The following is an 18,078-nucleotide window of genomic DNA, read 5'->3' as shown; positions in this document are numbered from 1 at the left end:
TGTTCTCACACACTGAGTCCATCTGCTCATCACAATGCTTTAGAACAAAGCTCGCAGAGGATGTGTCAAGATAGACCACATCACTTGCTTGCAAAGTTACAGCTCCAGATTGTAGACCCGAGGAAGATCTGTCCAAAGAGATTCCAATGATTTATTTCAGACTATTCCACTTATACTCTGGTTGACCCGGCTCAAAGGAAGGAGAAGGTGGAAAAGAAGCAAATTGATTTAAATTTAATACAATAAAATGCCAGCAACAAAATGAAGCAATTAGCAACTATAGTAAGAGTAATAAGCGCTAACAGAAATCGCTACTAAAATCATCAGTGCCTCTAAAAGACTTCAGAATGCTCCCTGGAACAAAACGTTTGATATAAACTGACTTTCTAAACAATAACTGTAAAATTAGTCTCATTTAAAAAGGAGTTCCTTAGTGAAGCTGCTGAGGGCCAGTGTGGTGTAGTGGTTGAGGAGTCAGACGAGGATCAGAGAAATACCGGTTCAAATCTCTACTCATGCCATGATGGAAGCTTGCTGGGTGACCGTGGGTGACCTTGGGCCAGTCATACACTCTCAGCCCTGACCAGGGCTAGTATTTGAACGGGAGACCTCCAAGGAATACCAGCATTGAGATGCCAAGGCAGGCAAAAGCAAACAACCTCCGAATGTCTGTTGCCTTGAAAACCCTGTGGAGTCACCAGAACTCGGCTGCGACTTGTTGGCAAAAGCAAACAAACAGGGAGGCTGCCGCTGCCGCCAAGAATGTGCTGCTCCTTGCTCTGTTCAACTCCACACCAGACAATTCTGCTCTTAGAGAAAGGCTCCACCAAATTATCTTATGATCAGGAAGGGCTAATGCAGGAGGCGGCAGTCCCTAAGTGAACCAGGCGGCTCCGTGCGTTATTGAAAAATGATGAGAAAACTGAACGTTAACACCACCCCTCTCCATTTCTCCAGGGTTGGTGTATTCTTCTTTTTATCTCAAGGCAGATAACAGCTAAGCTGCAGGAACGCACAAGAATACAAGTCCATGAATTATTTCATACATCATTTAACTCAGACTCTAATGAGTCTAATGTTAACATTTTCACAGCTTCTATTCAAAGCTGTGAAACACAGCCATTATACCCCATTAAATAGGTATATTTACAAATCTTTGTTTTAAACTGAGGCGCTGACATTAGCTCAGAGGTTAGCGTCAACAATCTCTTAATGAGGTTGAACAATGCCTTTTGTGCAGAAGAGAAGTTTTTCAGCAAGAAGAAAAAATAGCAGTGCAGAATTACTGGGGTGGAAGGACAGGAGGTGAGAACTATGAGGCAAAGGGTTTTAGACCGCAAGCCTTTATTAGCAATTCAGGCCAAATGGTTTTTAAATATTCCTTTTCAAGAAGAAGAAGAAGAAGAAGAAGAAGAAGAAGAAGAAGAAGAAGAAGAAGAAGAAGTATTATTATTATTATTATTATTATTATTATTATTATTATTATTATTATTATTATTATTATTATTGGTTTTTATTACTCGTTTTTCTCTCATGCAAGGGGTCTCAAAGTGGCTCACAATTACCTTCCCCTTGTGAGGTAGGTGGGGCTGAGAGAGTTCTGAGAGAACTGTGACTAGCCCAAGGTCACCCAGGAGCCATCATGTGGAGGAGCAGGTAAACAAATCCAGTTCACCAGATTAGATTCTACCACTCAAGTGGAAGATTGGGGAAATGAACCCCATTCTCCAGATTATCCATTACTCTAAACCACTACTTCTCATGCTTCTCCAGGACTGATTTTTAAAAACTAATAGCCCGATTCTATGTAAGGCTGATTCCGCTTGGGCCAAAAACAGCAGTGTGAAAACGGTGTGAAAACAGTATAAACCCTTTTACACTGTTTTAAACCCTTTCACACCATTTTCACACTGCTGTTTTTGGCCCATACGGAATCAACCTTAGTTTGCTCGGAACTAATTACTACCAAATTCAATAGGGCTTGCACTCTAGAGTATGTAGAACCTAGTCAGCACGGACCAATCTTACATGACAAAAGTAACGGTAGTGCCTCTTCATGAGTGCGACTGTCCCTACCTATGGGCCTTAGTGGCTGAGTTCAAAGCAGCTTGTTTTGGGCTCAAGCAGCTCATCTGGGCTTAGGGGAGATGACCCCTTCCCTGTGGCTGAAAGGACTGGGCAGGTGTGTGTGTGTGAAAAAAAGAAGTGTAGTTTGGAGGCTGAAAGAGAGAAGACTTTGCAGACTAGGATTGCCCACTGGTGTGAAGAAAAATGTCCCCTCACTTTAATAGGGACCTTCTGTGTTAGGGATGCCGGTCTCCAGGCAAGGCCTGGGGATCCCCCAGAATTACAGATCATCTCCAGACTACAGGGATCAGTTCTCGTGGAGAAAATGGCTGCTTTGGAGAGTGAACGGTATGGCATTGAATCTCACCGAGGTCCCTGCCCTCCCCAGGCTCCACTCCCAAATCTCCAAGAGTTTCCCAACCTGGATCTGGAAACTCAGTTCTCCCTTCTCCTGCTGGGGGACCTGGCAATGCTATTTGTGGAAATGGACAATTGAAGCTTTTCAGGGCATGAAAGTAAACAACATCTTATTAAGCCTCTATTAAACAACCTCCAGCTCCTGCCACTTATTTCTATCACTCAGACCACAGGAAGTGGGTATCATGAGTAGCAAAGGAGAATGGACAACTTCCTCACTGGGGCCGCTGCAAGCGGGCTCCAACAAGACAAGAGCCGGGCAACATGAATGAAGAGGGAGCACCTTTGCCAGTGCTGCTTGGAGCTGCTGATGGTTCATGGGGGCATGTGTGTTGCCACATCTATGCCACTAGGGGGCAAACTTCCTTACTGTTTGAGTAACAAAATGTGTACATTCAGTCCTGCCTCTTTTGATCCCTCAGCCAATGGAAACTGACCACGGACTTTTCCGCACAGCACAAATATAACGTTATTCCCGATGTATTCCCGATAAGTTCCTGAAAATAATTCATGATGTTTTGGTTCCTTTGCACAGAAAGCACTTCTTTTTTAAAAAAATAAAAATTTCACCACACATGTATAGCTTCAAAGCCACAAAGACAGGAATCTTCGCAGCCATGCCGATTTCCCAGCAATCTGATTGGATGTATCCATAGCTCTGGTTGGATGTATATGTTGCTCCAAGTCTTCTTTACCTCTCTTGGGCTGTTTCTGCACAGGCGGAATACAGCGTCCCAGGGATGCTAAAAACAGCATCCCTTGGGAGGTGTTTGCATGCAGCAGTGGCGGCCTCGCAACCCCCGAGTGGCATGAAGCTGCTTTTTTGCAAACCTTGCTCCCTGAGCAAGGTTTTTCAGAAACAGCGGCTTCCAACTGCTGCCATGTGAATGGCAGCGGCTGGAAGGCACCATCCCCCCCCCTTTCCCAAACGCTTTACAGTCCCCCTGACCTTCTGGTGCATTGCATGCCCCCCCCCGCCCTGTGACTCCAGAGCTGTCATGCAGGGCAGGGGGCGTGTCCCCCGGGCTGGGCAACGTGCCGGAAGGTTGGAGGGATGGTAAGGTGTTCGGGGGACGGCGCAGCCTCTGCGCTGGTTGCGCCGTCTTCCCCGCCCCTACTGGGACCATCCGTGCGAACGGTCCCGGGGGGTGGGGCTTCAGCGTCATTTACGCCAACGCACCCCTGCAGCGCGGCCGTGCAGAAACGGCCTTGGTTTCTGCCCTCAGATCAGAGAAGACTTCTGATTGGTGTTGACCTTCTACAACAGACCTAAGTGGCCCAACTGATATCTCCTTCCTTTTCTCCAGTTCAGTACAGCACTTTAAAAATTAAAATCCCCCAACCCCTATCCTTCATAAAATTAATGATACAATGAAAAGGAATTTCATCTGATTTTTACCTGTTTTATGGCCTGCCTCTAGTCCAGGGGTAGGGAACCTGCGGCTCTCCAGATGTTCAGGAACTACAATTCCCATCAGCCCCTCCCAGCATGGCCAATTGGCCATGCTGACAGAGGCTGATGGGAATTGTAGTTCCTGAACATCTGGAGAGCCGCAGGTTCCCTACCCCTGCTCTAGTCTGACTGTTTTTTGAGGGACATTTTAGGCTGCTTAATGCAGTTTTATGGCTTGTTTGATCATTGTTGTGCTGCTGATCTATTATTCTGTTGAGTTGCTTTTATGCTGCGAACAGTCTCAAGGAAGTCAATCCAAATCCTCTTTTCACCCAGATTCTTGGTTGTTGCCCAATGTCAGTGAAACACTGTGTGCATGTACCACTCACCATGTTCTCCAAGCCTCTCTTACGAAGGAGGTTCTCCAAACTATTTAGATAAAGCCAAAATCCGCATATGTAAATAGTTAATGTTCCGCTTGAGCTAGTTGAATAATACTACGGACAGAATCCAGCTAATATTTAAGTCCTTTCCAAAAACCGCTTTAACTTCAGAGGGATGGAAGAGATTGAAACATGAACACAATTTCCCCCACGGACATCAGTAGGACTGAGGAATAACGTAATTGGATGGTGCTGTGAAAGAAAACACTAACAGAAGCATAAAAGCATATATTTTTTTAAAAAAACTGGTTATTTACACTGTGCATGATCTTCTCAGTATGGATCACTGCGTGGCAACTTCCTAGGTTCTTTCGTCAAGTTGCCTTAACCAGACTGAATTAATCTCTTCTGCATATCTGATTCTGACAACAGAATAATGGGTTACTTCATCACAGATGTGGGTGTGTGTTTGTTTTTTTTGTGGAGGGAGGCAGCATAGATAGGGGCTTGTCTCCTTGCCTTTAAATGACCATGCATATTCCTTTTTGTACAACTTGTTTCCATGGGAACAGCTTTATGTTCACTGAACTTCATGAAAACATGGCACTTCCAGTCATTTTTTTTCTGGGCAGTTTTCAATGGAGATTGTCTTTCTTTCCTTAGTAAATAAAACCTCAAGGGAAATATAAACATAAGAATGACCTGTAGTTACAAAGAGTTTGATTGTTGAAATTAAGGTTCCTCATACCTGCTAAGTTCTCCACTCAAATCATCCAGACTACTACACAAATGAAATGATTTAATAAGTGTCTTGCAAAAGAAAAAAAAGAGAAATAAGGAATACAAATAATACTCTATAAATAGTGCAAACAAATAGTACAAGTGGCTAAAATGAATCCCCTAGCGTGTTTAGCCAGTCATAAATGTGCAGGATTTCATGGGATGAGGGGGGAGGGTGTTTTTGTAGGGCCACTCCACTCCAAATTGGTAGATATGCAATTCAAATAAGCTGTTCCTGGCAACTAGCAACGATGGCTGAAGAAAGCCTTCAAATCCAGAGGCAGCAAACCTCTGAATGCCAATGTATGGCAGGTAGGCAGCAACAGGAGAGGGCCTTGGCCTCCATGCTTTGTTTGAATGGCCCTCCAGGGCATCTGGTTGGTCGTGTGATATAGGATGCTGGAACAGATGGACCACTGGTTTGAGCCATCAGGGCCTTTCTAATGGTCTTATGGTCCCTTTGATGGTTCATCTAGATAAGAGATAGCAACCTGTACCAATTAAAAGCCTAATGAAGGACCATCTCTCTCTTTCCAGCTTCGGTCTATCCAGGTTGCCAGTCTCCAGTCTCCAAATGGCCGTGGAAGAACTCCTAGAGTTACAACTAGTCTCCAGGTTATAGAGATCAGTTCCCTTAATGGCTGCTTTGGAGGGTGGACTCTTTGGCTTTACACACCCCACTGTGTCCCTCCCCACCCTCCCCGGATTCCAAAAAAGATAACACATATATCAAGATAGGTTCACTTTCACTTCCATGTTATTAAAAGGGTGACAGAAACCAAATCTAAATAATACTTTTCCTAGCTGATCTAGTGTCCCATGAGTTGCTATATGCTGCCAGGACAGGTCCCTGGCATGGTCTCACAGGAGAAACCCATAGAAGTATCTTGCCTGTTGCAAGAGCATAGAGAAAGAGAGAACACAAAAGCACAAAAAGAGGAGTCAGAGGGAAAATCCCAGTTTAGACAAGGAGAAGCATCCCATTCAGTTAAGATGATAACAATCGAGCAACAATTGAGCAACAGCAGTGATGAGGCCAGGCATTTATCCGGATGCTGACTAGCTCTGTGGTTCTGTTGATCTATGTTTGCTATAGAGTCTTGATGTTGATGCATGTCTGTATGAAGGATTCTCTGTATATTACAGGGTGTTTGTTGTGAGGGGGGAAGGGCAAGGAGATTGTAAGCCCCTTTGCGTCTCCTACAGCAGAGAAAGGGGGGATATAAATCCAAACTCTTCTTCTTCTTCTATATTGAACGACATACTTATACATTGTCATGGTTTCCATAATTATTTGAAAATAATACAAGACCAGAGAGTTTATGTTGCAATACTGATTTTGTACAGTTATTAAGACGGGTTCTTATCATGTGTTTTGAGATATACAGCTGTTTGTGCTGCTAGCTGCTTTCAGTGTAATAATGTTTTGTATACTTGGTACACTGGTCCCTCCATTGATCATTGATATGGTGGATTTTCTCCAGGGCAACTGATTTCTGTACTCTAAATATCAGTTCTAACGGTGGGAGAATTGATCTCCTAGAGCACAGGTGTCAAACTCACGGCCCTCCAGATGTTATGGACTACAGCATGATGCTGGCATGGGGATGATGGGAACTGTAGTCCATAACATCTGGAGGGCCGTGAGTTTGACACCTATGTCCTAGAGATTGGCAACCATAACAGAGTCTCTTTCCATATTGGAAAGAAGACATTATTTTTATACTTCCATACGTTGTTAGCAACAAGAACACAGACACTAATACCAAATCTGATTGCAGGCTAGGATTTTCTAAATGAGCACTACACAAGTGATAGCAGAGGCGAGCAAATCAGCAGCCTTAACATTTACAGCATCCATGATGCTGGAAGCTTAAAAATAAGGATCCATTCAGTGATGATACTAAAAGCATCTCTGAATCTCTCATGTTATTTATGTACACAAGATATTTAGTATAGGAAGCGGAAAGAACTGTTAGTCAATGGGGTATTACATCTTAATAACAGGCATTGGAAATGCAAAAACCATTTAAGTGCCATTTGTAAAAATGGCCATCAAGCTAGGCAATAGGATAATGGGGTGGAAAGAGTGAATTATATATCCATTCTGCTATTTTTATTTCTTTTTGCATGGTCAATTAAAGAAGTTTGCCTTTTAAAAGCAATTACAAGAACAAGACTGTACCCACTAGAAATGATCTTAAACCCAGTTCCCACTTTATAAAATGATAGCCCCAATCAGATCACTTTTTCAGCAGTCTCCTTTGGTTTGGGAAAGTTAGAAAAGGGGTTTTAATTTCAAACATAGAGATTTGTCATACCTACCAGCTTTCACTATTTTTGCCAGTGGTTTTTACTGGCTATGTTTCTGAGAGATTAACAGAAACCAGATACACAACAGGTAAACAGAGGATTACCTGTGTTAATCTGCTGTTGCAAAAATAAAAAGAATTATTGTGGCACCTTGAAGAACAGTTTGGATTTATATCCCCCCCTTTCTCTCCTGTAAGGAAACGCAAAGGGATTTATTATCTCCTTTCCCTCCCTCTTCCGCACAACCAACACCCTGTGAGGTGGGAGGGGCTGAGAGAGCTCCAAAGAACTGTGACTAGCCCAAGGTCACCCAGCTGACATGTGTTGGAGTACACAAGCTAATCTGGTTCACCAGATAAGCCTCCACAGCTCAAGTGTTAAAGATTGTGTTAAAGATTAACAAAACTTTCTTCCAGCATAAGATTTCTTATAAGATTCATTTTTATACCTGAAGACAGCTGAGTACTTTGACCTAGCTGATCTAGTCACATGGATTCATACCAAAGCAATTTCCGTTCAAGACTATGGGTACACATGCTACATGAGTCTGCTCTTGAAAACAATCCAAATTTTTTATTTGGTGCAGATCACCATTAGTTTCCAGGCTCAATTCAAAATTCCAGCTATTACCCACTCAGTTCTAGGATACACCTGTCTTCTGGATGGCTTCTCCCAATATGCTCCATTGTGACAGCTTCATTCTAGGGTCACCAGCTCTGGATTGGGGAAACATCTGGAGATTTTGGGAACAGAGCCTGAGAAGGGTGGGTTTGGGGAAGGGGAGGAACTTCGGTGGGATGCAATGCAGGGGTCTATGTATGGAAAACAGCACCTAGGGCAAGCACTGAAAACCCTGCTCCCGCCATCCCCAGCATTCAGCTGTGGACTCCAATGTCCACTTCAGAGGTTGAGTCCACAGTTTAAAGCTGTATCCGGCCAGGCAGAGCCCAGTGTTGAACTGTAGGTTCAGCCTGGCTGGGTCCAGCTTTATACTGCTGGCTCCGTCTCTGAAGTCCACCTGACTTTGGGGGTGGAACTTCAGGGGTAGAGCCAGCAGTATAAAGCTGGACTGGGCCAGGCTGAGCCTACAGTTCAACACTAGGCTCTGCCTGGCCGGATCCAGCTTTAAACTGTGGGTTCCTCCTCCAAGGACCTGTCAGGCACAGGGTAGCTCACAGCATTTCAACACACAATATAACAAACAATGTAAACATGATTCAAAAATTCCCACAATTTCACAATTGTAACAGTCACAACTTGGCAATAACCACTATTCCATGTTTTCAATGGATTGGTAATAAACTTAATGCACAGCAAAGAAAGCATGAAGTCTTGGGAAGGGCAGGACATAGGGCCACAGAGTACGCAAACGTAGCCATTTTCTCCAGTGGAGCTGATCTCTGAAGCCTGGAGACACTTGTAACTCTGGGAGACCTCCAGGCCTCACCTGGAGATTGACCACCCTACAGTATAGCCTCAATTTAGCGGGATTAAAAACAATGAGGACTGATACCATGATAAATATCATACTGAATTTGGCTCATGGTTGTTCCCAGGCAGTCCTTCCATACTGCTTATTTCCCACAACACAATATGTACAACAGTGGTGGGATTCAGCCGGTTCGCACCACTTTGGCAGAACCGGTTGTTAAAATGGTGCTTGTAAACAACCAGTTGTTAAATTATTTGAATTCCACCCTCGGAACCGGTTGTTAAATTATTTGAATCCCACTACTGATGTACAAGGCATGATTACTGGGAGATTTGCATTGCAATCAACATTCAACAACATTCAGCATTCCCCCCTATTAATATGCAAATGCTTTATTTAGCAAAGCAATGTTGAACCTACATCTCAGGGAGCCCTTATCTACTAAGCTGCATTTCAAAAGCAGTAGCAATAGTGTCTGTTGTGTTCTAAAATCTCTTATAGCACAGAAGCCTCAGCTAACAGACGCTTCCCATTTAGAAGAAACACCCTCTACGGAAAAGAAGAAAAAAGGGCATTGTAGTCGATAGCCAGATGGGTTGCCTGGTGGGTAGCCTTGCACTTCCCACTTGAATGCCACCTTTTTGAAAATCCTAAACCTGGAAATTTAACAGCTTTGGATTGCCAGATTGGAAAGGTCAGTCTTATATTTGATGCAGCAATGAAAGGCAGGTCCGTGAGCAGTTCAATTTTGAAAGGAAGGCACAGGTATTTGATACTGTCAAAACTTGAAAGGAACAGTTAACATAACATAGAAGGGACTACCCTTTCAATTGCAAAAATTGCTTTAGTAGCAAGGGAACTGACAAGATTCAGTGGGAAAACCAGCTGGATCCAACCCCCAGACAAGACCATCTTAGCAGCATTATACCTGCACAACCACTTGCAGGAATAAAAATGTAGTGTGTGAGATACAGACACATACATGCATGTGTAGTTGCAGAGGTGACTGAGATACTAAATCGGAGGTGAATGCCAATGTCCACTTATTATCTCTGGCTTCAAGGAGGGGGAACAGCTGAGCCACTGATTTAGCTTCCATGCCTGGGAGAGCCCTGGGCCAAATCGCCTGCCCCCCACCTGGTTGCAAAGGCCACAAAGGCCCTGCAAGGCACCTTCAAAGCAGAAGACAACGGATTTCTTTCCTGGAGAACCCTTAGAGAGGTGAAAATGGTTGGGCTTGGGCCCTCCACCTACCCACGGCAGTCCTACACTGATGCTGGAGGGGCTGAGGAATAAAGAACTAGGAGTTCGATTTAAATGAAGATTCTGGCACCCAGTGACTGATGGGTGGCGGGGGGGGGGGTCCTTCTGGCAAAAAAGGACCCCTTTTTAACAGAAGCATCAGAATAACAGAACAGAACAGAACCACAAGGATAGTGCTCCCCAACAGCCACAACATATATAGGTCAGCAGCAAATCAGTGGTGGGATTCAAATAATTTAACAACCAGTTCCGGTGGTGGGATTCAGATCATTTAACAACTGGTTGTTTACAAGCACCATTTAACAACCAGTTCTACTGAAGTGGTGCGAACCTGTTGAATCCCACCACTGGGCCCCTATGCTCCTGAAGCCCCTGGGCAACTGCCCAGCACGCCCATGTGTTTAGATGGCCCCGCCCACAGGGATGAGGTAACTGAAGTCATAGGACTGCAATGGGCTCAATAAAATAAATGCAGTTCAAATTCCTCCTCTAAAGCAGAACTTATCTCCTCTCTTACACCACAGACAAACTTTCACCACAGACAAAACAGCACAACAACAAGAAGAGATTCTTTTCCCACTAAGCCAGTTTGGAACCAATGGAGAGATTTCTCGAAACAGAAGGTGGGAGACATTTTTTGCCAAGTCCTTTTTTCTCAGGAGAAACATTTCAGGTTGCAACAGAAAAAGTTCTACTCCACAAATGGAAATCTTTAATTCTAGACAATCCCTAGTGCAGTGGTGGCGAACCTTTAGCACTCCAGATGTTATGGACTACAATTCCCATCAGCCCCTGCCAGTATGGCCAATTGGCCATGCTGGCAGGGGCTGATGGGAATTGTGTCCATAACGTCTGGAGTGCCAAAGGTTTGCCACTACGGCCCTAGTGGATCCAAGACATAGCTTTAAGAACATATCTACAAGCTACCTAATTCTCCAAAGAAAGCTCAGTCTGTGGGAAGACTCACACTGTATCCACTGCCCCCCTTCCATCCCTCAGCATTTGGTTGATGTTGGTGCACTAAACTGCAGTCAGGGGGAGGGAGGCTGGAAAACTTTGTTCTGTGAGCAGAACCCCATTTGCAGTGTTTGTGCCCAGCACTGGAAGCCCCACAGAGACAGTTAAACTTCCCAATACTTTGCTTACTGGACTCTGCTGGACTTCTCCTAACTAGTTGCCCAGGCTGAAACTCAGGTGAGAATAGTTTCAGGCCTCATTAGTTACTTATTTAAATCTAATTACCCTGTCTTTGCTCTTGGATCAAGGAGGATTTCAATAATGATTAAAACATAACAAGTTAAAAAACCAAAACCAAGATAAAACAGCAATCCCCAATCCCCACCTCATCCTGAAATATACCATCAAAAGCCCTGGCAACAGGGATACCAATTTCCAAGTGGCATGGGAGATGTCCCACTATTACAACTGATCTCCAGATAAGCAAGATCTGAAGATCCCCTGAAGAGCATGGCTGTTTTGGAGGATGGACTGTATGGTGTTGTACCCCACTGAGGTCATGCCCCCCCCCCAAAAAAAACTTCCAGACTCAATCGCCAGGTATTTCCCAACCCAGATCTGGCAACCTTACTTAGCAAACCAGCAGGCTTCCGGTACCTTCTAAAGGTTCCCACAGCCCTTGAGGAAGCCCATTCTAAAGAGGTGGAACCAACATGGAAAAGGCCCTGGCTCTTAAAAGTGGGAACAGCCAGCACATGGCAGCCTAAGACAGTGTCTGGTGTACAAGAACATATGAAAGGTGACCATGCGCCTCATCACACTGAGCCCTCGGTCTGCTGCTGAGCAAAGCCAGGTCATGCCTTGGGAACTGGATATGGAAACTAAAATGACTGTGAGGGCAAAAGGCAGCAAGTGAATACTTAATCTCAGTCTCCAGGAGTACAATCCTAAAGAGTTACACTCCTCTACAGTTGCCAACTTTGGGTTGGCAAATTCCTGGATATTTAGGGGTGGGTAGGTTTGGGGCAAGGGGGACCTCATCAGGGTATAATGGCAAAGCGTCCATCCTTCAAAGCCACCATTTTCTCCAAGGGAATTGATCTTTATAGTCTGGAGCTCAGCTATAATACTGGAAGATCTCCAGGCACTACCTGGAGGGTGGCAACCTTGGATTTAAGATAAAGAAGAAGAAGAGTTTGGATTTATATCCCCCCTTTCTCTCCTGTAGGAGACTCAAAGGGGCTTACAATCTCCTTGCCCTTCCCCCCTCACAAAAACACCCTGTGAGGTGGGTGGGACTGAAAGAGCTCCGAAAAGCTGTGACTCGCCCAAGGTCACCCAGCTGGCGTGGGTTGGAGTGCACAGGCTAATCTGAATTCCCCAGATAAGCCTCCACAGCTCAAGCGGCAGAGCGGGGAATCAAACGCGGTTCCTCCAGATTAGAATGCACCTGCTCTTCACCACTACGCCACTGCTGCTCCTATATTTGTATAACTTTGTTTAGCAAAATACTGCAAATTGCCCTTCCTAGTTTCTCAAATCCTCTTTTACATTTTGATGGATGCTGCTCTACACTCATGCTGAAGTCTAATATACTATGGAAAAATAGTTGAGCTTTACATAAACATTCTCAGGTTCAAGTCTGGAACAGCAACATTAACTCTGGTTTCCTAGACAACAGGCCTAGATCATACCTTGCCATGAAATCTTGTATAGGTTCAGTAACACCTTTTAATCACCATACAGATAAGGGGGTTTAAATGAACTTCTGATGTTTTAAGTTTATAGAAGGCTAAACAGCTCAAATTAAGATTTTGGCAGTGATTTTAAATTATGTTAGGAATGCGCTGATGAGTTTGTCTTCACTTACTCAAGTTGCCCAACATTTTTGTACATGCAGCTGATATGATTAAGAAGAAGAAGAAGAAGAAGAGTTTGGATTTATATCCCCCCTTTCTCTCCTGCAGGAGACTCAAAGGGGCTGACAATCTCCTTGCCCTTCCCCCCTCACAACAAACACCCTGTGAGGTGGGTGGGGCTGAGAGAGCTCTGAGAAGCTGTGACTAGCCCAAGGTCACCCAGCTGGCGTGTGTGGGAGTGTACAGGCTAATCTGAATTCCCCAGATAAGCCTCCACAGCTCAGGCGGCAGAGCTGGGAATCAAACCCGGTTCCTCCAGATTAGATACACGAGCTCTTAACCTCCTGCCCCACTGCTGCTCCCAGGCAGTCAAAAGAGGGGCTTCCACAAAGTGCCATGATGTGGGGAGGGATGGAATTTGCCCATATTTTCTTTTCAGCAATTGCCTGTTCAGGAGAAAGTCCTACCAGTGGACTTATGTAAGCACGCAGGAAGAGGACAAAAATAGAGCCGATACAAGTCCAGTGGTGGGATTTAGCAGGTTCGCACCCCTTCGGCAGAACTGGTTGTTAAAATGGTGCTTGTAAACAACCAGTTGTTAAATTAGTTGAATCCCATCACCGGAACCAGTTGTTAAATTATTTGAATCCCACCACTAAATACAACCGTTCCTTAGCCCTTTCTAGGCTGTTCTTTGTTTTCCCTTTAAATCAGTTGTCATTGCTACATTCCGCCTACCTCAAAAAACAACCCAAAATTGCCAGATCCTAGAGAAGTCTAAAGACAATGAGATGCCAATGTCATGTGTATCTTCCAAAATGACATCACAGTATTGTCCAGATCTAAACTATCAGAAAGTTAACTCCTGTGAATAGATTGGTTTAAAAAGCCAGTAATTAATGTGAACCCACTGACTAATTAAGAATTTCTACCATTTAAAATGCAACAAAGTGTGTTTGAACTTTTAGACAGAATGTACTATCAATATCTAGAAATAAACCATGTGCTTGGCTCAGAGCTTATGTTTTGGTTAATTGAAGTCTTTCAGAAACAGGGAGCAGCAGTGGCATAGTGGCTAAGAGCAGTGGCTAGGAGTAGGTGCACTCTGATCTGGAGGAACCGGGTTTGATTCCCCGCTCTGCCACTTGAGTTGTGGAGGCTTATCTGGGGAATTCAGATTAGCCTGTACACTCCCACACATGCCAGCTGGGTGACCTTGGGTTAGTCACAGCTCTACGGAGCTCTCTCAGCCCCACCTACCTCACAGGGTGTTTGTTGTGAGGGGGGGGAAGGGCAAGGAGATTGTAAGCCCTTTTGAGTCTCCTACATGAGAGAAAGGGGGGATATACATCCAAACTCCTCCTCCTCCTCCTCCTCCTCCTCCTCTTCCTTCTTCTTCTTCTTCTTCTTCTTCTTCTTCACAGGCTAATCTGAATTCCCCAGATAAGCCTCCACAGCTCAGGCGGCAGAGCGGGGAATCAAACCCAGGTCCTCCAGATTAGAATGCACCTGCTCTTAACCACTACGCCACTGCTGCTTAAGATTTGTTTGTTGTGATGTCTGAATTTGCAAGCTTTAATTGTTTACAAGCCCTGTACCCAGTGGTGGGATTCAGCCTATTCGCACCTATTTGGTAGAACTGGTAGCTAATTTTTAGTCTAGTTCAGAGAATGGTTGTAATTCCTGAGTCCTTTTGGAACCAGTTGTTAAATTATTTGAATCCTACCACTGCCTGTACCTTGCAGCTACCCTACTGGAAGGATAGAGAGAAGGCAAAGAGCAGCAGGCTTTACATGCAAACTGAGATTTGTTACTTACATCTAATAGACTAACTGGTGTTTGCTACACATGCTGCAAGTTATTGTGATACTGTGATGTCTCAATATCTGAATCTGGCAGCTGAATAACAGATAGCATTGTTATGGGGAGCAGGATTTGTGCTTCCAAAATTCACATAAGACATAGCCATTGGTTCCCCTTCTTCTCTTTTTTCCTCTTTTAAATGAGAGATTTCTTTTTCATTTCTCTTTGTAGAGAAATCAGTACATCCTACTGTCACTTCAGTGCTTGCAGTTTTAAGTTACATGCCACAAGGTAGTGCTCTAGGCAGTGATGGGATCCAAAAATTTTAGTAACAGGTTCCCATGGTGGTGGGATTCAAACTGTGGCGTAGCGCCAATGGGGCGGGGCACAACGGGGGCGTGGCCAGGCATTCCGGGGGCGGGGCATTCCTGGGCGGGGCTGTGGCAAGGACGCAGCTGCTGTGCCAGTCCTTGGGCAGGAAACGAATGCACGCAGGCATAGGCTGCCACGCACGCCGGTGCACCTCCTGCTAGACTGCTTCAAGTTCTGCGCGCTACTGCTGAGAGGAGGGGTGTAACTAAGGCAAAAATCACGTGGCAAAATCATCAATTAGTAACCCCCTCTCGGCACACACAAATAATTAGTAACCTACTCTCGGGAACCTGTGAGAACCTGCTGGATCCCACAACTGGCTCTAGGAGGAGGATAGGAAGATCAGAGAAAACATTGCTTGAATCTGACCATCTACAGAGAGGTATTCTGGCATTCTGCAGAATATCTCCTCCTGCACTCTCTTGAAATGTATACTTGATCAAAACAGAACTGATTCGAGACAGGCTGCAACTTCCTAAAAAGAGGGAAATAAATGAAATATTTCAGGCAGAAATTAGGAAAAGAAATATTAAGAAAATTTCTCTTAATGCTGCATATCTCAGCATAAAGGGAATCTCGGTATGAAGAACTGTATCAGCACTTTCAAGTTCAAATTCAACCTTTATTAGGCATAAATCAGCACTTTCCCAACTCACCCATACTGGCCAGCTGGGTTTATGATTTTCTGCAGATGCCTGCCTTGAGTAAGTTTGCAATGATTTTAACACTCCAAAGGAAGTTAGCCAAAGAACTATTTAAGGAAACACAACTTCAGGCATTTCCAAACAGAGCATAGATTTGAAATTGCAATATACTGTGCAATATGCAAATGATCCAGCTCTCTTAAGTAGCACTGATATAGAAAGAAAACTTCCAATGCATCATTTGGAGACAGGCAGATGAAACATTCAGGCAGATGAAACATTCAAACATTCTTCACCCACCCTCGACACTCCAACAGGTATATATACTCCACTTGCTTTCCCAACATCAGATCCTCTGAAGATGCCAGCCACAGATGCAGGCGAAACGTCAGGAGAGAATGCTGCTAGAACACAGCCATACAGCCCGGAAACCACACAGCACCCAAACATTCAAGTGCCCATCAGGAAGAAAAAACTTGTACTAACTTCAAAGTAAGTGCAGAGAAGTTCAGATCATGAATACAGTATTCATTAGGATCACAGAAACCAGCATGCAACATGCTCTGAACCTTTGGTTGATTTTACAAAGACAAAATTATAATATGAAACACAAATGTTTTTCTGGATGTTTGTAACCATGTCCTGAATAGCATGCTTTCTATCCATAAACATGTATGTCTTAGTTTTGGGATTCCTGGAAAGAAATTAGAGTTTGTGTGCACTTTTTAGACCAAAATGGACCCAGAACTTTAATGTCTTAATTTATGTATAGCCCATCTTTCCATCCCTAACAGAATGGCTTATAATAAACAAATACTGATGTTCACTAATATCATAATTGCAATTAACACTGTGTTAGGTCTCAAAACTTTAAGCCAGATCCTCCATCCCAACTTCCCAAAGGCAGCCTCTGGAACTGAGACTGCCCCAAAGTCAGCAGCAGATAGTGCTGGAGCCACCTGGTCCTCTGCCCACAACAAGATAACAGTTATAATTATTTTCTCATGGGACAGAGGATGCAGGGGATGCCTATTTTACTACAAAGAGGGCAAAGCCATAAAGCATAATCAAGGAAAGAATGCACAGACGGCAGTGGCAACATATAGCAGGTTGGCTACATATATCCAAGAGGCATTGATTGGTTGTCTCTGGTGATTATATAGTTTCAAGAATGCATTTTGCTTGCTCAAGTATGCACACACACACCCTCCCGTCACACTGGCACTTTCCTTCCTACATTTTGTTGCTAATTGCTCTTCAGTTAGCATTTCACTGATAACATTTTACCACACAGTAACTCTCAAACCCTTAGCTGTGTGCTGCTTAAGGACCTGAAATGTTAAAAAGGAACAGAATGGGAATGTTTGGGCTTTATTTGAGGGTATGTATTGAGGGTATTAATCCAAAAGCAAAATGGTCACACATTGCATAATTTACAAATTGAAGAGAAGGTATAACACAATTTCATTTACAAACATTTAGCAGTAAATATTTTTGATGGAAAAAAACCCACAGCAATTCTTAGGTAACCAAACTGAATGTCAGTTATATAACATTTCCAATTTTAATTTTTATGCAAGAGATATTTCTCCCACTACCAGCAAGTCTCCTGCAAACAGATTAATTAAAATAGCCTTACTTTCACATTACTCAATGCAAAGAACTGCAAAGCATAGTTGGTATAGGTAGATGTTTGATTGTAAGCTCCTTGGGGACAGGGACCCAGTGTTTTGCTTATGTAACCATGTAGAGTTACCAACCTCGAGGCATGCCCTGGATTTCTCCCACAATTACAAATGATCTCAAGGCTGCAGAGATTAGTTCCCTTGGGGAAAATGACTGCTTTGGAGATCATGTGTATACTAAGATTAATGAAAACTATCAAGAAATAAAACACACATGTATAAAGGAGAGTTATGAGTCAATTCTAGTCAGGTGCCTTTTCTGCACAACTTTATTATAATTAGCAAAGATGAAAGGGACGCAGTAGGATAGGGACTAGTGTGTCAAACAGAAACTGGCAGAACCAATAGGAATGACACAAATAATGAAGCAAATGAAGATGTGTTTCTGCCTAACATTCTTTTTTGCAGAGGTGGGGAAAAGACAGCCAGTGATGAAAGGTAGCTGCTGCACACCTCTGAGGCTGTGATGGTGTGTAAGACTACAGAGAAAGAAGGATCAGGGTAAACACAGAACCCACCCACCCCCAACACTTTCAAAGGCCTTCCTTTCTTGGGAAAATGAAGGTATTTTTGCTTGCAGCATACCTGGGTTTTACAGGACACCTGTACATTGGATTGGCTTGCAGCTTCATCTGGACTGGCAGCTTCATCTGGACTGATTTTCTTGGGTTGTGTTTCTCTGGTTTTTTTCACATTGGTTCTGTTAGGTG

The sequence above is a fragment of the Sphaerodactylus townsendi genome, linkage group LG11 (assembly GCF_021028975.2).
Source record: "Sphaerodactylus townsendi isolate TG3544 linkage group LG11, MPM_Stown_v2.3, whole genome shotgun sequence".
Classification (NCBI taxonomy): domain Eukaryota; kingdom Metazoa; phylum Chordata; class Lepidosauria; order Squamata; family Sphaerodactylidae; genus Sphaerodactylus; species Sphaerodactylus townsendi.
The sequence above is the reverse complement of the archived record's forward strand: the minus strand, read 5'-3'. Positions refer to the sequence as shown.